This window comes from Canis lupus, chromosome 19 (assembly GCF_048164855.1).
Source record: "Canis lupus baileyi chromosome 19, mCanLup2.hap1, whole genome shotgun sequence".
Classification (NCBI taxonomy): Eukaryota; Metazoa; Chordata; class Mammalia; order Carnivora; family Canidae; genus Canis; species Canis lupus.
In genome coordinates this window covers 21,542,349-21,567,516 of record NC_132856.1, presented here as the reverse complement: position 1 = coordinate 21,567,516, position 25,168 = coordinate 21,542,349, and the positions used below count along the sequence as shown (strand labels likewise).

The window sequence follows — 25,168 nt, the reverse complement described above, 5'->3', positions numbered from 1 at the left end:
CAACCTGGACTTGTTGTTTTTTTTTTTTTTTATTTATTTTATTTTATTTTTTTTTTTGGAGTTCAATTTGCCAACATATAGCATAACACCCAGTGCTCATTCCACCAAGTGCCCCCCTCAGTGTCCGTTACCTAGTCACCCCAACCTCCTGCCCACCTCCCCTTCCACTACACCTTGTTCACTTCCCAGAGCTAGGTGTCTCATGTTTTGTCCCTCACTGATATTTTCAATGATTTTCTCTCCTTTCCCCTTTATTCCCTTTCACTAATTTTTATATTCCCCAAATGAATTAGACCATATAATGTTTGTCCTTCTCCAATTGACTTATTTCACTCAGCATAATACCCGACAACTTGGACTTGTAACAGTCATCTGAGGAGTGCTGCCCCAGCGGCTGACTGAATGTGACCATCACTGACAGCACCTGTCATGGGCACAGCATCGCGCCATGCACCTGACGTGCAGTCTCTCATGATCTTCTGGACAGCTCTTTGAGATCAGTACTGTTACTCTTCTCGTTGGACAGATGGGGAATGGAGGCTCAAAAAAGTAAGTAATTTCCACTAGGGTCTCTCAGTTAAATAAGTGATGGAGTCAAAAGCCAGATCCAAGGGTCAAACCTCAGAGCCTGAGCTCTGAACTAACACAGGTCACTATTTTTTTGAATAAAGACCTGTGTCTCTCAAAGGTCCCTTATTGAAATGAACCTCAGCCATGCAGAAGTCACTGAAAAAAAGTGACTTTTTTTCAGTCCCTAAAGAATGGTGGGGATGAGTCTTACTGAAGCTCCCCAAGGCATGGGCTTTCACCCTGGGTGGCAATTATCTAGCGCTTGGAGCTGTCTAATTAGACAAGTGCAGGCACACTGATCTCCTTGATTCAGGTTTTTCTCATCTCTGCCTTCTGGCTTCCTTTCTTTGAACACTTCGTGCTCTGTCTAGGGGACCTCACCCACTCCCAGGTGTTCATATCCCCTACATATGGATGAATCCCAAGCTCACATCTTTAACCCAGACCCCGCTCCAAATCTCCATTGCCTTAGTTCCTCCTGCCGCCAGGATCTTGGCACCTGGATTCTCCCCTGTGTAGCAGAGGCTGGGGTGTCCCACCAGATCCTGCGGGGTCCTTCTGTTTCCCATTCCCCAGCTGCTGCCTGCAACCCTCTCCAGAGGGTTGCCCTAGGGCAAAGGCAAAGCTGCTGCACCTAGAGGTTCCTGCCTCTGGGCAGACCCCATACACTCACCTTCACCTGACCTCAGGTGTGGGCACGGTAAAGGGTAGGTGAGGGCTATGAGCCGGCACTTCACGACTGTTCCAAGAATCCAGTACAGATTCTCAGACTAGCAATCAATACCTCTCTAACCTGGCTACAAATCTTCCCTCCTACTCAGCGTCAGAGCCATTGCTTAGCCCTCAGCAGTTCCTCTGTTTTCTGGCCTTTCTGTCTCTGCTCACTCCAGTTCTGCGGCCTGAAATGTCATTTCTCTTCCAAATGCTGAATTTCTACTCATCCTTTGAAGGCCAGTGACATTGTCCCTTGGCCCATGAGGCATTCCCAAATTATGCTTGCTAGCTTACCATATGGGTTACTCTTAGAGACACACAGGTCTCTAATTGCCATGGTGGAGAAAGGAGCTTATCCATCTTAGTGCTATGGTTGAACTGTGTCCCACTAAAAGCTGTTGCAGTCCTAACCCTAAGTACCTGTGGCTTTGACCGTATTTGGATGTGGGGTCTTTGCAGATACAATCAAGGTCAGCTGAGGTCATTAGGGTGGGCCCTAATCTGACTGGCGTCCTTATAGGGAGTAGAGACACAGAGGCACACATGCATAGAATGAAGACAACATGAAGACCAAAGGGCAGAACATGTGAGCACAGAGGAAGAGACTGGAATGATGCATCTATAAGCCAAGGAATATCAAGGGTTGCTGGCAACCCCAGAAGCTAGAAGACAAACCTGGAACAGATTCTTTCTAGGACCCTCAGAGGGCCCAGAGTCCTGCCAACACCTTGATTTCAGACTTTAAGCCTCTAGAACTGTGAGAGAATAAAGTTTCTCTTACTTTAGGGGTACCTGGGTGGATCTGTCTGTAAAGCATCTGCCTTTGGCTCAGGTCATGTTCCCAGGGTCCTGAGATGGAGCCTGCTTCTCCCTCTCCCACTCCCTCTGCTTGTGCTCTCTCTCTCTCTGTCAAATAAATAAATAAAATATATATATTTTTAAAGTTTCTATTACTTTAAGCACCCCAGTTTGTGGTACTTGGTCAGAACAACCCAATGTAGTACACCAGTCTCTCATACAGTGCCCTCCATAGAGTAGGCAACTGACAATGGTTTGTTGAATTCACATGGTGGTGACTTATTTCTCTCACTAGTTCTTTTAGAAACAACCTAATGCTTATTGCATGGCAATGTACTTTGCCATATGTTGGTAGAAACTCAAATTTTCTAGACCTTTGGTTGTTTCATTCCACATCTGTAAGCTATCCTCTCCTCACCAACTGCCTTTACTGATAAATCCTGTATGTATCATATTCGTGAGGGAGAAGAGAGCTTACAGTAATGTATTCGTTACCTAATATTGCCCTTAATAAGTGCTCTAGAAGTGATTGTCATGTTGGTCAGGTACTGTGGCCAAAGGGGGTGGTATCTGTGGTCAAATGAGACCGGAGGTCTCTTATGTCACCTCTACGATGCTAAAGGGCAGGAACTCTGGAGCCACAGTAAGTTCAAGTCCTGGCTGTGCCACCTACTGACTCTTATGAGTTTATACAACAAGGTGTGTCAGGGTGGTGCAATTGGTTTAACGTCTGACTTGGTTTTGTCTCAGACCCTGAGATCAAGCCCTGTGTCAGGCTCCACACTATGTGCGGAGTCTGCTAAAGTTTCTCTCCCTATTCCTCTGTACCCCCTCTCCACCTCATGTGCATTCTCTATCCCTAAAATAAATAAATAACTTTTAAAACAATAGGAGTTTGTACCTCCGTTTCCTCTTCTGTAAAATGGGGCTGTAGATTATACCTATCTCATTTCTGCAAGGTTCTGATGTGGATTAAAAAAATTCATGCATGTAATAGGCTTAGAATGGTGAAATTAGTGAACGTGTGAGAAATGACTATCAAAACATTGATTAGTCCTTCCTCTCCTCCTAATCTGACCTAACAAGGCCCAACCTCACAATGTGTACAGTTCCATCCAGTAAGTCAGGCTTCCCAAATGCAGCAGTCACTGGAGATACCGTGCTGAGCCAATTGGCATAGGCGTGGAGAAGAAAAGAACTCTGTTATTTGCTGAATGGCTCTGGCTCCAATCTCTATGTGCAGGAGCCCATCGTTATGACTGCCTTTTGACAAACTCTGCAGGGCTCTCAGTTGGGAGTCAAGCCTTGATTTATCGTATTTTAGAATAACCTCCATAAGCTCATGTTAATCCAGTCTCTGGGCAATAGCCTGTCCAAAGAAACAGAGAGAGGCAGCCTAAGGTAACCTCTCAGATGAGACTGAAGAGGCTTCCACCCACAGCCTGCTGCAGCTTCTGTGCCCCTCTCCCCACAGCTGACAGCTGCTCTGGAACCTCTGCCCTCTGACTGTCTCTCAATTCTTCATTTTCACCTTTCTGCTCCCACTTCCATGGACACCCAGGCTTCAGTGTCTTTGAGGTCCCACTGCCCTTCCATCCAACTTTCCAGAGCCATATCTCGCCACCATCCCCGCAAGCTACAGCGCCAAACCTTGGAACAGCCTGCAGATCTGATTCTCAGGAGAGGACCTGGAGAAAGGAGGAACTGAGAGGCTAGCCCCTCAGTTACAGGTATGTGGGGTGAAAGGCAGAGGGAGGGAGCCAGGTGTCCTGTCCTGCATCACACTCTGTCTCACAGCCTTCCTGCAGGCAGCCCCTGGAGGCCAGCAGATTCCCACCCTACATCCTTCAGTCCCCTCGGTCTGCAGTGCCCCCCAGCCTCCACCCCTCCCCTACCTAGGCCCCTTCCCTACCTAATCTTTTTTATTTAATTTAAATCTAAATAACCACATTAGGCTATTTAGCCACTAGGCCAGTTACCACCCATCCCTCAAGCCTCAACGCAAATGTCTCCCCTTCAGAGAAGACTTTGCAAATCCACTTACCCATCTTGCCTACCTCTGTCCTAGTGCTTCTACCCTTGGCCATTGGGTTGTTTTGTGGTTTTTTGAGTTTTTTTCATTCATGGCATTCACCATAATTTGCAATCATTTGCTAATTTGCTCCTCTTCCCCCGCACCCGCCTTTTTTCCCCCTCTCACAGCCTCTTTAGAAACCCAGCTCCATGAAATAAAGAAACTAAGGTCGATGGAAATAGAAACTCTACAGAAACATCCCAGGAGTCAGGCACTTGATAGGATTCTCAAGAAATAGTTACTAGTAAATAAACGATTGCTTTGTGTTTTCCACTCATTAGGAGCTGTGTGACCTTAGAAGAATCACTTGACCACCCTGGGCTGTCACCTGAAAGGGGATGATGAAACTTGCTGCGACTTCCTCCTGAGGTAGTCACAAGGACCAACCTTATAAAGCTTATAAAGCTATCACAAAACAACTCCAAAATGCAAAGCTTTACTGTTTAACAATATGAACGGAGTGGTAAGATTGACATTTCGTTAAGATTTACACAGCACCCCATGGCACAAGTTGCTACCCAGAGGGACACATTTTGCTCAACCATTCTCTTATTCTGCTTTTTCACCCTTTCACCCTTTGAACCATCTCCCCATCGCCCCACAGTACTTTGCAGGGCGAGCACTCACAGGACCCTGTGCGTAAATGAAGGCGCTGCTTGCTGAGCGCGGCCCCTCTCCTGCTGTCAGCTGGCAAAGTGGCCCTCTAAATAGAGAACAGCTTTCTCTCAGGAAAATGCACGTCGCTTTCCACTGCTGGTGTGGGCTGTCATCATCATACTGTTCAGCTCCCGCTGCATTATGCAGCCTGCTGTCAGCAACCAAAGGTCTCCAGGAGAAACAGTGCCTGGCCTTTTTCAAAAAAATAAAAAAATAAAAAGAGGAAGGGTTTTGCTGAAGGGACTGAACTCCTTCCCACAAAAAACAACAACTCTACCCTGCAAAGAAAAACGACCTAAGCCCCCAGCCTCATCACACTGGAGCCTGGCTATTATTATTCAGCTGACAAAATGCCCGCTTTTCATATTTGCACCTGGAGTCACCAATGAGTCACATCTGGTCGCCGAGTGCTTTCCTGCATTGTGATTATTAGGGAGTGTGTTCCTGCTGCCTTGGACTGGGACTGACAGGGAGGGTGGGGGCCAGGGTAACAGTCTCGCCTTCTGTCCTAGCCCTTGAAAGTGATCTTGCCTCTCTCTCTCCCCCACCCATCTGTGCCCCCAGCCCCATGTCACACACCAACTGCACTTATGCAGGGCTTAGGAAGATATGGCCATGCTCTTGATTTAAAATGAATGGAAAATAAAAAAAATAAAAAATAAAATAAAATAAAATAAAATGAATGGAAAATAATCTAGATATGTGCCAAGTTGACTGCATCTCAGTTTTGTCCCACCCAAGTGAGTGTCATTGCCTGCTATCTGTATGCCTGGTAGCAGCCAAAGGAAACAGATGGTGGCTAATTACTACCCCTTTCCAGAATGTTCTAGAGCAACGTTCTCCAGTAGAACTTTCTGCAATCATCAAAATAGTCTGTATCTACCCTGTCCAATGTGGTAGCCACTAGCTGCAGGTGGCGACTGAGCATGCAACATGTGGCCAGTGTGACTGAGGAGCTGAATCTTTTTTATTTAATTTAAATCTAAATAGCCACACGTGACTACAGTACTGGACAGTGTGGTTAGAGAGAGCTGCCTTTTCAACTTCAGCGTGGACAGGAATCACCTTAGTAAAATGCAGACTTTGAAAATAACAAAAACAAAAAAAATAAAAACAAAATGCAGATTTTGAATTAGTAGGTCTGGAGCGGAGCAAGATGGGTTTTTTTTTAATGATTTTATTTTTTTAAGTAATCTCTACACCTCACATGGAACTCAAACTTACAACTGTGAGATCAAGAGTCATATGTTCTACCAACTGAGCCAGCCAGGCAACCCCTCTGTGTTTCTAACAAGCTCCCAGGGATGCTGATGGTACTGGCCACCCGTCCACCCTTTGAGGAGCTGGGAGCTGTGATTCTCAGACTTGATTGCACACCAGGCTTCCCTGGAGAGCTTTAAAAATATTGCTGCCTGGGTCCTACCCCTAGCGATTCTGATATAAATGGCCAGGGTGTGGCTGAGACACAGACATGCTTAAAAAGCTCCCCAGGTGACTTTAGTGGACAGCCAAGGCTGAGAACCACCCACACTGCACTGCGAATGACCTAGTTAATGCTTTTTAAAATAACTCATCATCCCAGAGAACAGAGCACTGGCTTTATAACAATCTCTGAAGGGATCTTATTGGTACACAGCCAAACCGTTAGGGAGTTTAGGCTGCTTTTGCCCATCCAGACTAGAAATGGGTAATAAGTTTTTTGTTTTTTTTTGGAACAAGTTTTTGACAGTCAATCCAATTAGAGCAGATGTGGCTCAGGAGAGCCTGGGGGAGCAGAGGTGAGGTGTGCAGAGCTGGGAGGGCTGAGCCTGGAATCCCCCCCTGGGGTGTGGGGGGACACTCCCCTTGCAACTGCCTGCAACTCTGCAGTCCCTACCCTGGATCCAGTGTCTCTCCACAGCGCCACAGGTGCTGGCTGAGTCTATTCCTATAGAGACCTACGGCCAGAGGGGACAAGACCCCAGGCTCTGGAGTCAAGAGTACCTGGATTTGAACTCCAACTCTGCTGCCCATCAGGTCTGTGATTCATACAGGTCACTGAAACTTCCCGTGCCTTGATTTTCTCACCTCTAAAATGGGATAAGTACAGCTCCTTGCTCACCACTGCGGGAGCGAGCAGTTACAATTCCATCCCATTTTGACCTCACTGAACTCCTTTTAGTTCCTGAAGCCCCTCAGCTCCCATTTGTCCCCGGCCTCCGCCCAAGCTCGGGCTTCCTGCCTGTAATCAGTCCCTTCCCCTTGAGGCCTGGTTACTGCTCCGGATCTTCTTAGATTAGCCCCATCGGCATCTCCACCCAGGAGCCTTCCTTTTCCAGTCCTTGTGAGCCCCACACTTATTAGTACTTGGTACAGTTCACTCATTCAGTAAGCATTGTCTGAGCACCTACCATGTGCCGTGTACTCTTCTCAGCTCTGAGATTACTAAAGAGAACAAAAAAAAAAAAAAAAAAAAAAAAAAAGACTTTAAAAGAAAGAGAGAGAGAAATCTCTACTCTCACGGGGCTTATTTTCTGTCAGAGACTGACCATCAACAAGGAAACAAAAGAGAAAAGAGAGCAAGAATGCTGGGTGGCCGGAGGTCCTCCGGGAAGAGTGAGGACTGCAGAAAACCCCTGGAGATGTGGAGCAAGCCACGTGCGTACCCAAGGGGAAAGCATTCCAGGCAGACGGAAGAGCAAGTGCAAAGAGAAAACTGCAACGTGACATTGTGTGAATCACTGGATTCATCTCTAACACGCAGCCTAGATATAGACTCCATGGCAGGGGCAAGGAATCGCATGCCTCGTTCTCAGGACCTGGCTGCTTGGCATGCAGTAGGCACTCAGCATGTGCTGAATGAATGCGCTCACAGGGTGTTCCAGCGTTCCTGGAGAATGCGTGTGTTGGGGACCCAGGGTGGAGGAGTGGTTATATATTCACTGAAAAAATCTGCTGCCAGTCTCACTGCCTCTCACCTGTGGAAAATAACTACTGGGAGAAAAATCTCTTGAAATGGAGTACTCCTCTTCCTTTCTCACATTTCCTTTAAATGATCCTCCTTCTACCCAGCCAGAGGGATCCATCACGGAGAGGATTAGGATTGCGTGGCAGGAATGCACAGAGGGAAAAAGAGCTGATGTTCAGATTTTAACTCCTGAAATAGGCACTTGAAGCCCATTTCCGAGAATTCAATAGTCATGAAAGGCAACGCGCTTCTGATGTACAAAACTGGTGTCTGTGAAAGGAAAACATTTAATAGCTTTATAGAAATGGGTTTTTTTTCCTCCTCCGAATCAAAAGGCAAAGCCGTGAAGGAGGAGGACATAAATTTATCTACAAGAAAGAGATTCAAAAGTGAGCAGACGCTGTGGGGAGACCCACACTGGCAGGGAGGGAGGGAGGAGAGACGAGGAGCTGCGGCTGGGGGCTCACGGGGCCCGGAGGGTCACTCAGAGACAAGGCTGTGTCGTCCTCGAGAGGTGGCCTGGTCCATCCTGTCAATCAGGGTCCCCAGAGCATCCAGCCGGAGACCCTTTCCTGAGGAGACCATGGACAGAGGTGAGGGCAGGGCGAAAGGAAGCAGTAAGGCGGGGGGGCAGACACCCCGAGACCAGCAATCCAGGGAGGCCCTTGTTCCTCAGCCAGAAGGGGTGAGGGGGGCTGGGGTTTCTGATCCATCCCAGGACGAGCTGGCACCCCGGGGCTGCGGGAAGCAGAGTTTCTGCCTGAGTGCTGCTGTGGAGGCAGCAAGGAACAGGGGAGAAATCACGGGCCCCTCCTCACTCTGAACTCCTGCTGGGGCTTCCACTGGGCCCTGGAAGCCACGCCTAACATGTTTGGGGTGTCCCATGCCATGCCCCCCCACCCCACACCCTCTGCTGACTTCAGCCCCAGCTGCAGTGAGATGCGTCATAAAGCTCAGACTCATGCTGACAGCATCCCATTTCCAGTGCACCCACTCTCCGCTCGGGGTCCTCCCAGAAGGTGGGGAGCCCTCTCAGCCAGTCCACGGTGACACCCAGGAATGTGGGGCCGTGGGCAGCTCGTGGACAAATGCCAGGAGGTCTTGGCCCATTCTCGGGGTCCTAGCAGCACCTTTGGCTTTGACAACACACCCTTACATTGCCTTTCCTGCCTTCCCTGCTGCCTTTTCTCCTGAGTCCGGAGACCACCCTACCACGACCTGCATTCTCTAGAGGCAGACTCTTGGGCCGCATTTTTGGGCAAGATCTTTATTAGGAAACCTAGAGAAGGAAGGAGCCCTGGATAGAGGGAAAAGGTGAGGTGCGGTGCAGGACCAACAAAGCTTCGGGGAATTTGGGGCGAGCCCCCCTGGGGCTGCATGGCCAGGCCTCACCACGTCCACCCCTTCAGGCTGTGGGAGCAGAGGGGATGCTAGCAGCCCCCAGAAGGGAGGGCCTGACCTCAGGCACTAGAGCTGCTCTCTCTGCAGCTGGGGCAGATTCTGAAGGAGCTGACTGCCCTGCCCAGGCCACCAGTCCTTCCTTGAAGGGGGATCTGAATGGCAGCTCCCCGTTCACTTGACCTCTTGAGAAACCAGCAGTCCTCAAGTCCTCATCTAAGGCTCTGCTTTGGCGGAAGCCCAAACAAAGACAAAGAGCAAGGCGCTGCTGGGGTCAGCATCCCAGGGCCCTGAGCAGGGGGAGAGGGGAGAGAACAAGCTTGGATGGGGGCTGTTCCTGCCCGGTGCTGGGGAGTCCTGGAGCAGCACAGTGAGCTGAGGGCAGCTTCCTCTTCCACGGAGCTCTCCCATTCAAAACTGCCTACCTGAGCCTCATGGAAAGCCTGTGTGGCTGCTTGGGACACTCCGAGAACCCCGCACGGGGAAAGCCTTCCCTCCATTCCTCAGGAGGAACAAAAGGGAACCTGCCAGTGACGTCCCTGTGCAACTGACTGTGCCACCTGAGCTAGGGGTCATGAACTCTACCTTTATTTAGGGATCATCCAATTTATAGCTTTTATATTACATTGAAGAGAGCATCACCTGGCGAGTGCCTACAATGACTTCCAGCACCACCTTTTGCATTTAGGATGTTTACTTCATCCAAGAGATGAGGAAAATGTGACTCAGAGAGGTTATGTAACTTATCCAAAGTCACACAGCCCAAAGCAACAGAAGCGGGATTAAGAGACTCCTGAGTGACTTCACATTCCATGTAGTTGGCACCATCAGGCACTGTCTTGGGAAGTTCTCCAGCCACGTATTCGCCCCCAGCTCTACCCCCCCACCCCACCCCCAGCCCCGGGCCTTCTGGGGCAAAGCAGTAGCCTGGATGGTGGCTTTCCCAGTTAGTGCAGGATGGCCAAAATCAGGCCAGAAGCCCAAGTTGGATTTCCAGCAGCTTCACAGGCACCGTCTTGCTGTCTTCAATCACGCCGTAACAACCCTGCCTTGTTCATCACTGCTTTTCCTTGCCTCCCCTAATTTCTCTCCATATCCTTTATGATGAGCCATTGCATAGCGAGTGATTTACAGTCTCTACTCTCATCTGCCTAGGGGTGGGGGTGGGGGTGGGGGGAAGCAGAAGTAAATTGGCTGGAGCGCTCCAGGAACCTGTCTCTGACTTCAGCCCCTCTCGTTTACCCAGTGATGCATCACGCTGTGTTCTAATGGCTTCGTAATGGGCAACTTAATCTGCCATTAAACTGACTCCAGAAGCACCTCTCGCAGGATGCCTTGGCTGTTGGTCTGCTTGCTGAACCACAACTGCACGGTAGTGCCTGTCCTGAGATGGGTCGGTGTCCTAGGAGGACACCTTCTCTTCCTTCTGGGGTCACAGGCTCCGATGTGGAGGGGGCCACAGAGCTAATGCTGCTGAGTGAAACTGGTGGTGGGGATCCCGGCCATCTGCAGAAAGGGGCAGACCCAGCTCTGCAGCCCAGACTGTTACCTTGGGGGATCTGAGCCCAGATCTTCCAGTTTCTCAATACGGCCAGGAATGCAGGATTTCATGTATAATCTCCCCCGTTTTAAAATGTCAGCATCTATTTAAAAACATTTTTTAAATGCTGGGCAGGCCAAAGAAAACATGTCAGCTGGCAGCTTTGGTCCTAACTGTGAACTCCATCTCCAAGAGACCCAGAGACTCCCCACCGTGTCCTTCCTCGCCCCAGAGATTTCCTATAGCTCTGCTCAGCATGGATAAGAAAATAATAAATCGGTCACTTCGCTATCCAATTAGCAGCCCGGGGCACATTCTTTCCTCTCCCTGCTGGAGGAAAAACAAACAAACAAACAAACAAACAAACAAACAGGAAAACCCTGCCCTGTTTGGATTTGGATCAAGCCAGTGATGTTACCACCTATTTGAGGCTCTCTGGGGCTTGAGTTCTGGAGACAAACACATGCCTCTGCCCCAGGGAGCTCCTCTTACACATGGGTCCCAAGTGCCAAACCGCAGCCACCCACCGCAAGCCATGGATACTTCCCCGCAGGCCCCGAGGGGAAAGGGGACTCTGTGCAGGGGCAAAGCCAGGGCTGGGAACCAGTGAGAGTGAGCCTGGGGGTGTGGCTGGCCTGAGCCGAGCGTTGTCAGGGTAACTGCAACTTCCAGAGCCCTCTGATCCCTTGGAGACCTCTTCTATGGGGCTCTGGGGTTTTCTTTCACAGGCTGTACTCCATTGTCAACATCCCGGCAACACATTCCCTTAAAGTTCTGAAGAGGTGTCATTCTTGAGATGTAGTGCACAGTGTGAACCCTGCGGCCAAACCGCCCGGATTTGTATGCCAGCCTTCCACGTAGCATCTGAGTGAGCTTGGGCAAGACACTAGACCCTTCTGTGCCTCAGTTTCCTTATCTGTACAATGAACTGACCTTGAAGGTAAGGATTGAGTTAACATGTATAGCACATCTACAGTAGTTCCTGGCACATGGTAAGTACTATGTAAGTGAAAGGTACTATTACTATTATTATTATTATCATGAGAATCTGCTGTCCCCTCAGCTAAGAGGACTCATCCATCAACTGGTGCTTCTGTAAACGGACGAGCTCTCTTCAGAATGCCAGACTCCTCCTTTTACCACATTCTCTCTCCTCCTTCTCCTCTGTTGAAATTCTACCCAACTTTCAAAATCTACCTCCAATACCACTTCCTCCTCCACCAGATAGAGTGATCCTCACTTTCCTCTCGACTCACTTTCTGCTTTATTGGCAGGTAGACTAGAGCACATATCACAATTTATCTTAGACCGGAACTATGTGTGGATATGTCTTATCTCCTTGGAGACAGTGACCTCATCTTACTCTTTATATCCACCGTAGCACTGTGTCTTCAACATAATAGGTGTTAAGTCAACATTTGCTAAAGATATGTTAAATGAATACATGAATTAGATGCCCTGTAATAACCAGGGAGACTCAGCCAGAGTAAGTCGGAGGTTTGAGGGCTTAGAGCGCTCAGAATGGATTTAGACTTGGCCAAGGGAATCTCAGGAGCTATCAATTATAATACGAATAATTACAATAATAAAAAACAACAGTGGTAGCATTGACTGAGCGCCTGCCATATGCCAGATGCTGTTCTAAACCATTTACACAGGATATTTTCTGGAATCCTGACAACCGTCTTGTGAGATGTGTTCTCTGTTCGCCATCTCCCTATTCTAGGTGAGGATGCTGCAGTAATTTGCCCAAAGACGAAGAACTGGTCAGTGGCAGAGAAGGGATCTGAACCAGGGATCTTGGTTCCATAAAAGCAGACCCTGAAATCAGTATCTGAGAGCAAAGAGTTCATCTGCAAGGTGGTCCCAGGGAACACGGGAAAGGAATGAAGAGATGAAACAGAGAAGAAAGCCAATGGAATGCATTAGTGCCTAGGGTATCTCTGTGGGCGATTAGGGCTCAGGCCAGCTGAAGACCACAGGAAGACTATGGAGCACATGCTTCCGGGACGAGGACACGGGTGTTTATCCACCAACCCCCATTCCTCTTTGGTCGGGGCTGCTGTCAGGGGCATCATCCCTAGGCATACCCAGCCATGCCTGTCTATAAGCTGAGCATACTCCAGTGGCCAGAGAAAGCTCCAGATAGGGGACACATGGCAATGGTGAGTGCCAAGGGGATGGCGGGGTGAGGGATGGTGCTGCCATCGTCTTTGACACCAGGACAGGCTGATTCCAAAGCTCTTTCTATCAGGCCACAGGCCAGTTCTACTCCTGAAAAGGCTCAGAAAGCCCACACTTCCTGATGCTCTTTTCTGGACAGCAGATGCATCCTCTATGGATATTTTTGCCAGTTTTGAGCATTCTCACGATGAGTTCCATCATCTTAGGGTCCTACTTTATATTTCTTAAAACATACACACACCCAAATCACAGACATAAATTGGCAGGAGGGATGATTTCCATTTTGGAAGAAGTAAACTAAGGGGCACCTGGTGGCTCAGTGATTAAGTTTCTGCCTTTGACCCAGACACTTGGTCCTGGGGTCCTGGGATTGAGTCTCGCATCAGGATCCCCACATGGAAACTGCTTCTCCTCCCTCTGTCTATGTCTCTGCCTCTCTCTGTGTGTCTCTCATGAATAAATAAAATCTTTTTTTTTTTTTTTTAAGGAAGTAAATTAATGCGGAAAGGTTAAAGGAACTGGCTCAGGGTCACATGGATGGCTCATGATGGAGCCATAGGCAGATACAGGCCTTGGTTTTTACAGAGTCAGAAATGAGCTTTTTCAAATTCATTCGTTCATTCAGGTGAAAATATTGGCCTTTTGATCTGCTTGATAAAATCTTAGAAGTAAGCTCTCATGGCTGAGGTGAAATTCAAGACCCATGAGCTGGCCAAAATCCTTTAGAAATGAGTCACCCAGATGTGCAAGAATGGCCACTTCCCTAATATTACTGTAGCACACAGTGACAGGGGATCAGAAGGACCAGCTGAACAGCACGAGGCCCACTTCATTTTCCCTCCTGCCGCCCCAGACAACCCTCTGGCAGGCAGCAGGCTTGGGAAACAAACAAGCAGGGATCCACATCCCACTTCGGTCTGTTGTGAGGACCTCGGATGGGGGTAGTGCATCGCTCTGAGCTCTGGTTTTCTCACTAATCAAGTGGATATAAACAATAGCGCCTACCTCCTCGTGTTGCCATGGGTATTAAATGAAGTACACGCAGACGGTGGCTGGCCTAATGCCCAGGTGCCAGTGGACCAGAGAGAATGTGGTCGAGGGACAGCCCCCATGCTCTTTCACGGATTTACAGGGAGCAGCTGCTGAGGAAGCTGGAGGTGACCAGGGCGAGCGATGGCACATAGGACTCTTTTCTGTGTTTTAAAGAGATGGACTCTGCCACACAGAAGAAAAGTTATCAACGATTATTTTATTAACAAGCAAGCATGAAACAGTTCACAAGACCTCTTTTGTCACAACCACCCCCTCGGCATGAACATTTACAGAGGCATTTAGTGATTGTGCCTCGTGATTATCTTGGGGCCAACTTTACAGACCTCCCTGAATTCTTATACCCTGTTCATGAAAACACGTGCATGCCTCTAAGGGACCTGAGCCGATCCATGTATCGGCTTTAGTTTCACCAAAGACAGCACACTTCTAATATTCATGAGGCCGGTCAAAGGTTGATATTTACACACACACACAACCTCATCTCCACCATTACGGATGCTACTGAGCAGAGCTTTGGTTGTTACACACAAGATGTGGGAAACAAAAGGCCTTGTAGCTGCTCTCTCCAGAACAAGCCTCTCTGGCCTTTCCCAGGCCAGGCGCTCCTGACTGGGCTGCTCTTAGCACCACTGGGTGCAGAGTCAGCGCTCACAGCACCACACTAGATCTGTGAAAGGACCTTAAAGAAAATGAGAGTCATCCTCAGCCTGAATATAGTTAGTATTCAGTAACTGATAGCAACTAAGGGCTCTTAGTGTCAGTATTGGGACAAGATCATCCCATATCACTCCCTCTGCTTGAACTCTCAGCCAGCTTTGACTCCCAGTGTGACTTTTTTTTTTTTGAAGATTTTATTTATTTATTCATGAGAGATATAGATAGAGAGGTAGAGACATAGGCAGAGGGAGAAACAGGCTCCCCATAGGGAGCCTGATGTGTGACTAGATCCCAGGACCCTGGGATTACGACCTGAGCCAAAGGCAGACACTCAGCTGCTGAGCCACCCAGGTGCCTACGACCTATTTTCAAGAGGAAAAGAACAAATTGGTGAAAAACTAGAGACTCTAGAGCCTCCACCCAATTAGCACTTGCAAAGACTAAGATTAGGAGGTCTGCATTTCCAAGGTGCACTAATTGGAAAAAGGAGTGGTGGACATGGCACGGAGCTATCCAAATACCCCTTAAGGAAAGAGGCAGCCAGTCAGAGCTGCCTCCTCTCCAAAGCCTGTCCCCTTCCATGGGGGCTGCTTCTAACAACTGACAGACAAGGGGGCGTCAGGGCCCAACACCCCCCCCCCCACTCCAGCTCCAACTCAGATGACTCTGAGGGGAACTCCCAGGGGAAGATACCCTGCAGAGGTGGCTGAGGACTTCTTCGTGACAGCATTGCAGCTCCACTTCTCCCTTTGCCTGGTTCTCCTCCCTCCTCCTCTCCCCTTTTCTTCCCACCCCTCCTTTCCCCTTCTCTTCCACAGACGTTGCCTCCTGTTCACCAATGGCAGCTCGGAGTTGGCTTCCTGGGGGATCCAATGGGCAAAAGGGAGACAGGAATGAATTGAGCTGCACCATAATTTATGGTAGTCAGAATTCAGCTCTGGGGCTCATGGAAAGTCAGGGATCCTCGTGGTCTTCGTGGAAATGCCAGGAAAACCTTTGAAACCAGGCCACTGAGGCTCAGCATGTAGAGGGAGGACTTTCCACTTTCCCACACTTCTTCCAGTAAATAGCTGGGTGAGACCAGATTCAAACCTTAATCCCACCTGCCTCTGGAATCTCTCCCGTCTCAGCTTTCAAGTGTTTATCAAGAGACCATGTGCTCAGGAACAAGGCTTCAAGTGCAAATGGATCCTGTGATGCTCAGAGGCCAGCAGGGCATCTTAGAGCCTCATAGGTCACTGGTCCAAGCCTGTTACTATCAGCTGAGGAAACCAAGACCTAGAACAGGGGATAGACAAGTCCAAAGTCTAAGTGACAGTGGTGGAGTTGGGACAGAACCTGAAATAGTCCAGAATTTTCTTATTTACTTAACACCACAGATAGGGTGGTGATAGAAGGCAGATATGGGGGGGGGGGGAGCGGGTGGAAGGAATGGGGAGAGGGGTAGAGCAAAGACTTTTCCTTCACAATCCCATGGCCTGGAGCAAAGGCTACCCCAGTGATAACACAAGTGGCCATCTTTTATGGAGCACATACTATATTAAACACTTTGGCTCTTTTAAACCATGGTCTCATTGAATTTTCACAATAACCCAATAAAGGTGGGTAGTTATTATACTCCTATTATCTGAGAACAATCAGACTCAGGTGAAATCATTTGCTCAGGGATGCCCAGCTGACAACGATGGGACAATTTCACTTTAGTGTCCTCTCTCTTCTAATCAAGTCTTCTCTAGAGTATTTTGCTGTTCCTTGCTCACTTTTTCTAGCCCTCTGAAGATGTCATTTCTTTCCTTGGCTTGTTACTCTTCCCCTCTCTTTCAGAACTACCAGAAGAGGAACATTATCTGTCCTGTAAATGAGTGTGTAGGACTCTGGCAGCCTCAAACAGTAGGAGGAACTCGAGATCAGAAGATTCTGGATTCAAATCCTGACTGTCACTAACTAACTAGCTCTGTCCCTTGTCTTAGCCTCTAGCTCCCTATTGGTAAAACATTAAGTAGAAGACTTGTGATTATAGACTTTTATATCCTATGAGAGCAAAGCTTTTCAGACCCTCCTCTTCCAATCTGTCCTCACCTAGAGAGTTATGAGTAAAGATGGCCTCAGGGCTGACAATTACTGTAGCAAGAAGAATTGTAAGGAGGGGATATGCAGTTGATATTCAACACAGTCAACCAACCAATGGCGACTGGCCTTGGCCCTCAGTTTTCCCATCTGTACAAGGGGAACGAAGATAACAGAACCTGCTTCCCGGGGTTGTGTTGAGATTTGAATGAAATAATGTGTGGGAAATGCCAAACCTGGTATCTCACAAATGATCAGTGAATAGTACTGTTATTATCATTACTCCAGGGACAATGGATGCTAAGTCCTGAGAATCACCCCTGGACACAAGCTTGAACCTAGAGAAAAATCTGGACAAGTGGTTCTGAAACTTTAGCATGCACCAGAATCACTTGGAAGCAGTGCTGACTTCATGGGTGCTTAGAGGACTCCATGTTTTATTCAATGCTTTGCTGACACCTCCTTGAAATTCTTAATTTCTGAACAAGGGACCCTGTGTTTTCCTTCGGCATTGGGCCCCACAAATTATGTAGCCAGTCTTGTCTGGATAACTTATTAAAAAACACATAAAACTGGGCCCACCTCCAGAGTTTCTGAATCAGTAGGTCTGGGAGGTAGCCCCCCAAATTTGCATTTCTAACAAGTTCCCAGGTCATGTTTTTCCAACTGGTCTATGGACCACATTTTTGAGAACCAATGATTGAGACAGTGGCTATGAACACTGGTTTTACATCAGAATCACTTTCTTTCATCAGGGAAAGTACCTGGGCTCCACCTCCACCCAATGGAGTGGAATTGCTCTCAGTACATTCCTGGCTTCAGTATTTTTGAAAAGCTTGCCAAGTAATCCTAATGGACAGTTGGGACTGAGAACCACAGGGTTACAGCAGAGAACCCTGACTTCTGTTCAGGGAAAGGAACCCCTGAAAGCATTACCCACATAGCCCAAGGACCCATCTAGACCCATTGCTGTGGGGAAGCTCCAGACAGGGGCCAAGGAGGCTATGTGTTCAGCAAATACCTCAGATGATTCTTACTCTGGGATAATTTAGGAAGAAACATTTGGAGAGGCATTCTTCAAGCTTTACTGTGCATTAAACACCCCCAGAAAACACCTGAGGTCTTGTTAGGGAACAGATTCTGATTCAGCCCATCTGGGGTAGGGCCCATGAATTTACATTTCTTCCTTGCTCTGGGGAGTGCTGATGTTGCTGGCTCAGGGACCACACTCTGAGTAGCTCAGATCTAGGCTGGAGAAACAAGAAAGTGATGGGGTGGCTAAATTTTGGTGAAGCAATCCCCAATTGTCCAATCCAAGAAGCTGGAAAAAAGGTAATGCACCCAAGCTCTGCTGGAGCATAACGTCTTCACTTCATTGGATGAAGCTACATGTCACACATCATTCTCAAAATGGAGTCTAAGGAGTCCCCTCCACCCCAACGGTGCATTCTTATCTGCATTCATATTGCAAATAAGTACTTTAGTGCATTTGTAGGGTTTTAGGCCAATACTAACCCCCAAAGGAGTTCCTGTGTTCGACTCATCGAGCCTGGGCCAGAGACATGGCTTCTATTCCTAGCTCTGTCATTTGCTGACTTTGGGACCTGGAAAGAGGTCAGCGCTCCTATCTGAGCTTCGATCTCCTCAGTAGCAAGAGTGGCGTAATACGCATTATTATTATAACAGCTTATTTGATCACTGCTTCTGGACATCAGAACATGAAAGATGTTTTGATAACAAAATTCCACACCAAACGTCATTCCTGTTATTTGTGCATAGTAACTGGTTCTTACGTAACCTCTTCTCAACTTTCCCACACCTTCTAGGTGAAACTGACCAAGATGTGACATGCTTCACGGCCCTGGAATGCTTTCCCTTCCCTTAGACCACATACCTTTATTGAGCTCCCTAGGAACCTACCAGCTGGGTCAACTAAAAATACAAGAAGAGGCAGTGGGGATGAATGGCAAGTGAGACCAGGTTCTCTAAAAGAACTCTCCAAAATGTGGAAACCAGAAGAGTTTCCCCAAGAGCGAGTGGAGAGGTGTGTCCAGGTAGGAACACCATGAACAGATGAACTGTATTTAAGGATCAGTAAGGATCCCGGCTGCTAGGATGTGATGTTGGAACAGGTCCCCTTAGGGTCTCCTACAGCTGCAATGCCTCTAAACCAGCTCAGTCCTGTAGGGAAACGGAGGCTCCAAAGGAGGGACTGTATCAATGAAGCAGCTTTCAGTTACAGGTTAACAAACAGTCTCACAGAAGCCTGAAGCACTGCCTAAGTCAGAGATGATTTTTTTTGGCAACCGAAACGACAAGTGCCCGGCCCACCTGTAGGCCGAACAGTCACCAGCAGATCTCCCTCGCCAGAGCGCTGTCATAAATTAATCTTTAATTTCCACCACCGGGTCTGTGGCACAGCTAATCACGACCACTAATTGCTACGACAAGCTTCTCCCTTCTCTTTTTATGTTTCCATATTAGCCTGTTTAGTATGCTTTGTGTCTGTTTATTTTATAGCCGGAAATACTTTTAATAGCCTAGTAAATTGAAAATGGACTTTACTACCATCTGACTTTACCAGAGTTTTACAACCATTCAATTAATGGTATCAGTAATCTTCCTTCATAATTAGGCGGTTAGTAGCTTTGTCAGGCACTGCTGTTAACTAAATTAGTACTCAGCATCCACCTAATCGTATTTTGGGGGGCTCCAAATAGGAAGCCCTCAAGCCGGGGGCTGCCAGGATGGAGTGCCACGATTAGCTGGCTGTAAATACCGCCTGCAAATATATGGTTTATTATAGTGATAACGGGCGTTTGTAGCTTACATAAATCTGAGCATTCCTGCTGACAGAGGAGAAATGGTTTTCCCCGGTTGCTAGGAAATAGAGTTAGTTCCTGGGTCTCACATGCTTCATTGCCTTCTCCAGGCAGCTGATGGATTCTCTACATGAGGGGATGGCAGCCGTTAGCCACCCCAGAGCGAAGGTAGAGAGCATCAAACCCGATGCCCCCAGTGTGCACACCCGAGGGGGTCTCCTCCGTGCCCGAGGATGCCGGTGAGCTACAGCTGTGTGCAAGAGGCAAGCGGAGGACGGGGCTAGAGATGTGGGAACAATGATCTGAAGGCTGATTTTTAATGTCGGGAAACAATCACAGTCTCATATGCTGGAGAATTTCTGCCAACTGTCATACTTTGAAAGGAGACAGATTGTGGAAGCGCGTGCGAGATTGGCAACTGGTAACATATAACCCAAGTGGTCCCATTTCCATATCTGCAGCAAGTAAGGCCCCCTCAATGTATTTCAGTATTTAACAAAAAAATTAAACTCCTTTGAATAAAGAAAGAAATGCTCCCTCTTAGATATAGCTCAACCCCAAATATTTCCCATGATTGAAAAAGCAAAAGGACTGGAATTTCATAATGCAGGCACATGTGAACGAAACTTCAGTAAATTATTCAGCTACGTTTCCGACACTCTCCTGAATGTTCAGATAGTGGATTCCAAACACTGACTACTTACTACCAGAATTCCATTAAAAAAAAAAAAATCTGGGTAGCTACCAGCCTTTCAAAACTTCTGAATTCTGACAACATTTGAAACTGGACTGAGTTCTAGGTTCTTGGGATATCAGGAAGCCCTCACTAGAGGTTTGGAAAACAGGGTCTTGTAGGAACAGGGAAAAGCAAATGGATCTATCTAAGCTGAAACACAACGATGGCCTGACTTTAATCAGCAAGTCAGTACCGTAGAAGGAATGGAAAGCCTGAGTTATGATGCAACCACTGCCCAAGACGAGTTGTGTGGCCTGAGGTAACCTGCTCACCCTTTTCTGGGTCTGTTTTCTTCTTCACAAAATGGGGATAAAAAATATGTGCTCAGAGAATTGTTTGGAGGATTATCAACAGATGCCGTGTATTGTAAAGCACTCACTGCGGGTTAGGGTTGCTACCAATGTTAGCTAGCACGTCCTCCTCCTTATCCTCTGAAATGTCCTAACCAGACTTTACCCCTTTCCATTCGGTTCAACAAATGTCAAATTCTGCAGAAGATGCAAAACTAAGGCCCTACTCTCAAGGCTGTTTGGCTAACCTTCCCCCCCCCCCCACAAAAAACCCAAAAGCCCTGTGTTTGGGGGGAATGGAGTCTTTTCTCAAATGTGGAAAGAGCATCTGAAATTTCTGTCATGTGGGCCTCCCTAAAACAGCCTCTGAAAGCCATACACCTGATGGCACTGAAGGAAACACAAACGTGGGAACCGACTCCATGGTAGACGAGACTTCTAAGAAGGTGATTTACACTATGAGCGGTTTGCTGGGATCCCTCCAGCAAAGCCTATTGGTGGACACAGGCTCGTCGTCCATCACTGGAAGACTATTCCCTCATAGTGAAGGAAAAGTGATCGCCCAACTTGGCGACAACAAAATATCCTGTTCACTCATAAGAAACTAAGGAAGGTCAGGAAGATGCAGGGAGGCACTGGAGGGAGGTTGGTGGGAGCCCACAGAGATGGGCGAGAACCCCAGGGTAAAGAGAGTAATAAATCCCTTGAATGGAGTGGGTTTTGATTTGGGAGCAATGGAAAAGCCTGAAGGAGCATGAGAGGGATGAATCACAAGGATCAGAGGAGGTCAGGCTGTGAGAGAACAGGACATAAGGACTAAGCTGAGCAGAGTTCAGACAGAAGGCTGGACTGAGTTCTAGGTTCTTGGGATATCAGGAAGCCCTCACTAGAGGTGAGGGTGGAAATGCGCCAGTTTTTGGCCATCAAGGTGCCTGGTGTGTGCTTGGGGGGCAATGCAAGGGGGGCCAGCTGGAGGCCGTCTGACGGGGTTGATGGCTTAGGCCTGGGAATACATAGCCTGTGAAAACCTTATGGGTACTCAGCTGTGTCAGGCTAAACTGAGGAATGAGGGTGTATACATACAATTTATGTACCTGTTTGAACCCAAAGCTTGCAAATAAATTTAGCTCCTGGCCAACAGCCTGAGCACGTGTGTTGGGCTGGAGGACTGCCACGGAGGACAACCAGAGTGGAAATTGAGAACAGATGACATCCTGTGCGATCACTCTTTGGAGGAAAGCCACCACCCACCCACCACCACCATCCACTCTGCCACTCAGCACCCACCCACCCAGGCCCCGGGGAGCTGTTAGCAGGCCAGGGTTCTCAGGACAGAGCTTTGCTTCCCTCCCAGGCTGCTCTGTCTTTTTCTGAGGTCACATTTACTGACTGTGTGAACGTGGGCAAATCAATTTCTCTGCAGCTTCAGTTTCCTCCCTGAAAAAATGGAAATGATAAAACTGTCTACCTCATAAGGATTAAATAACTCAATATCTATGTAAAACACTTGGAGCTCAGCGTGACAGTATGTACTCAGTGGAGGTGGGCTGCCATTATCGGTACCATCACAATGGCCAAAGAAAGCCTTTGGACACACTGCTCACTCCACAGTCGATTGGTGCCCACCTTCCATGCGTTCATGCGAAGGATACAAAGATAACACACAACTCTGTGCTCCAGGAGTTTCCCAATATTCGCATTTTAAACTGGAGTTTTAAATAATTTAACCCCAAAATGGCAGAGAACTTTGAGAGTATCTTGCACCTTGGTGAAGCCACAGAATGTTCTGTGCAAGAAGACTTTTGGGCAACTGTTGCTTCTTCATCCCTCAAATGCCAGGAATTTCACTTTACCCTCCCGACAACCTGAGATAGGAGCTATTACTGCTACCCCTGTTTTATAGACAGGAGGAAAAAAGTATATTGCTGTTAGTTATACAACTAACAGTTTCACGATTAATAAGGACGGAGATAGGACTCGAACCTATAATCTAACTCCAGAGATCAATCTGTAGACCCCGTGTGTTCTAATGTCTCTGAGCGTAATACGATACGGATGCCCAGGCAAGGAGAAGGTGGTATAAGTTGCAGCAAGACTAATTAAGGAAGGTATTTCTGAGAGCACAGACTCAGAAGACAAATGAGAGAGGGCCAGCTAGGGAAAAAGGTGACACTCCTCATAAGTTTAATGTTTCTGTCTGGAAGCGAGAAATCAATGAAATAATTTGTCAAGGTACAATACTGACTGCATACCCATTGGACACATGCCATTTTGCCTCTCCAGGGCCTGGATTTCAGATGTTACTACCTCTGATTAGCCCTGGAAATCTTACAGCACCAGGACACCTTCTCATCAAATACGGAAGGAATGACATGCTCTCCCCTTACAACTCCCTGGGCAGCCCTGACCACGGGGTAAGCTTTAACACGCCAACTATTAGAATGGTAATAAAGCAAGGACTAAACGCTCAGAACGTGGCGGTTCTAGTTGGTTGCAATTAGGCGCAGGACTACCTTCCCGTTGGTGAGTTTGGAAATGTGTGGAGGTACTTCTGTTCGTCCCCATGGCTGGGAGGCCCCACTGGCATTTAGTGGACAAGGGCCAGGCTTGCTAAACATCCTGTAATGCATGTAGCAGCCCCTCTCGAAGAACTGTCCCACCCCAAATATCCTTACCAATCTTGTCGAGAAACCACGGTAGACATCTCCAGGTCCCACACCCTCCGCAGCCACCAACTGTGGCCATGTGGCTGTGCTGAGCAGCACTACCTCTGACTGTAGACCTGGAGATGGTGACAAAAAGCCACCTACTCCTGGGCTCATTTTCCACTTACAGTGAGATCCACTTCCCCCTCTGTCTCAGTCTGCTCAGGCTGCCATGACAAAATACTATAGAATCAGTGGCTTCAACAAAAGAAATTTGTTTTCTCATAGTTCTGGAATCTGGAAAGTCCAAGATCAAGGTCTTGTCCATTTTGGTTCCTGGCCTGTGGACTGCCGTCATCTCTCGATGTGCTCCTTTGACCTCTTCTTTCTGCATACATGTGCAGAGAGAGAACAAGCAAGCTGTGTGTCTTCTTATAAGGACACGAATCCTATCATGAGGGTTCCACTCTCATGACCTCTTCTCCATCTAACTGCCACCCAGAGGACCCATCTCCAGATACCATCTCATTGAGGGTTAGGGGTTTAACATGGGAATGGGGCTGGTAACATTCCTCACTGGGAGGTCTTATACAGTGACTATTTGAACCTTGCAAAGGGCAAATTATCTGTACTCTTTATGCAAAGTTCAGAACTCTGGCTAAAAAAGCATATAACTACAGGCCTCAGCCACAGAAGTAATTTTAGGAGATGGGTACTGATAGTAAAAAAGTCAAGCTCAGAGAATTCTTCAATAATAAATGGAATGAAATATTGGTGAAAATAGTTTTCCAATAGCACACTCCTGTGGCATGGCTACCTGGAAATCTAGCCCTGACGTGCTCATTTACTTTATGATTATTGAAAAGCTTCAAACGACAAACGTAAGAGCTTCCATTATGTCACTCCATGAAGTTTTCTTTTGAGAAGAATAGGACCTGGGAAGGGGTCCTTCTAAAATCTGTGGCCTGTGATGTCTGCTAAAAGCTCCTGCTATGCCTCACTTCAGGGCCATTTCTATCTTCCATTTCTTCTTTCTATCTTCTATCTAGATCATATCTTGTGGGCAAGTCTTCTCATGAAACTAAGATTCTACGCTAAGAAATAGTTCTTTCCTCTTTCTCAAGTCCGCATTCATACCCTTGGGAGAGGGATACCTGGGTGGCTCAGGGATTGAGGGTCTGCCTTTAGCTCAGGCAGTGATCCTGGGGTCCTGGGATTGAGTCCCACATCAGGCTCACTGCAGGGAGCCTGCTTCTCCCTCTGCCTCTGTCTCTGCCTCTTTCTCTGTGTCTCTCATGAATGAATGAATAAATAAAATATTTTAAAAATAATACCCTTGGGGGAGAGGAGTCTACTCATATCAGAATCTTGTTGTTTTTAAATGATGGAGCCCCTACCCAAATTTGCTTTGGCAAGAACAGAATTATTTTTTTTTTTTTTTTTTTTTTTTTTCAAGAACAGAATTAATCAGTCTGAGATCAGAAAGCCCAGAAATGCTTTGGCTTCAGGCACAGCTGGATCTAGACATTTCAGTAATGTCACCAATAAGCATCAGCCCCTCTCTGCCTGTTTCCATTCCCTCACTTTACTTTCTTCTATGCTGGCTTCATTCATTCTCAGGGCAGTTGCTCCACTGTCAGGGCAAGACGGCTGCCAGCTACCGTTTGGTGGCGTATAGTCCTCTTGACCTCAAAAGCAAATATCTCCTTCCCTGATAGTGCTAGTGAAAGTTCCAGGGAGGACTGTGATTGGTCCAGCTTGAGTTGGGGACCCAAACTCATCACCGTGGCTGGAAGGTGACAGTGTTTAGGTCATGGGAGCACGCCTTGGGTCAGAACCTCATAACCTAAAAATGAAGGTTGGGGCAAACACTGGCAGGCTCCATCCATGAGTCCTGGCACTCACTGTTCCTACACCCATGGCCTCCTAGTAGAAGCACCTGTGACTCCCTGAGAGCTTCCACTAGAGAGGAGAGCATGCTCTGCCCATGCTCAGAGAAGACTGAAGTGTTGGGGA

General features: G+C 47.7%; 2 long non-coding RNA genes across 3 annotated transcripts in view; one reads left to right on the top strand and one right to left on the bottom strand.

Annotated features, from left to right (window-relative positions):
- The window catches only part of LOC140611289 (uncharacterized), a 58,068-nt gene extending 51,142 nt beyond the window's left edge, over positions 1-6,926 (bottom strand). For both annotated transcript variants that reach the window (XR_012012565.1, XR_012012566.1), the window contains exons 1-2: positions 6,797-6,926; positions 4,784-5,005 (exon numbers count right to left, since the gene is read on the bottom strand). This is a non-coding gene — a long non-coding RNA (uncharacterized lncRNA). The remainder of the gene's footprint in view (positions 1-4,783; positions 5,006-6,796) is intronic.
- Positions 6,927-6,992: 66 nt separating this feature from the next.
- LOC140609985 (uncharacterized) lies at positions 6,993-24,483 on the top strand. The gene is made up of 4 exons (XR_012011781.1): positions 6,993-8,353; positions 11,427-11,638; positions 22,791-22,921; positions 23,441-24,483. It is a non-coding gene; the product is annotated as an uncharacterized lncRNA (long non-coding RNA).
- The last annotated feature ends 685 nt before the right edge of the window (positions 24,484-25,168 follow it).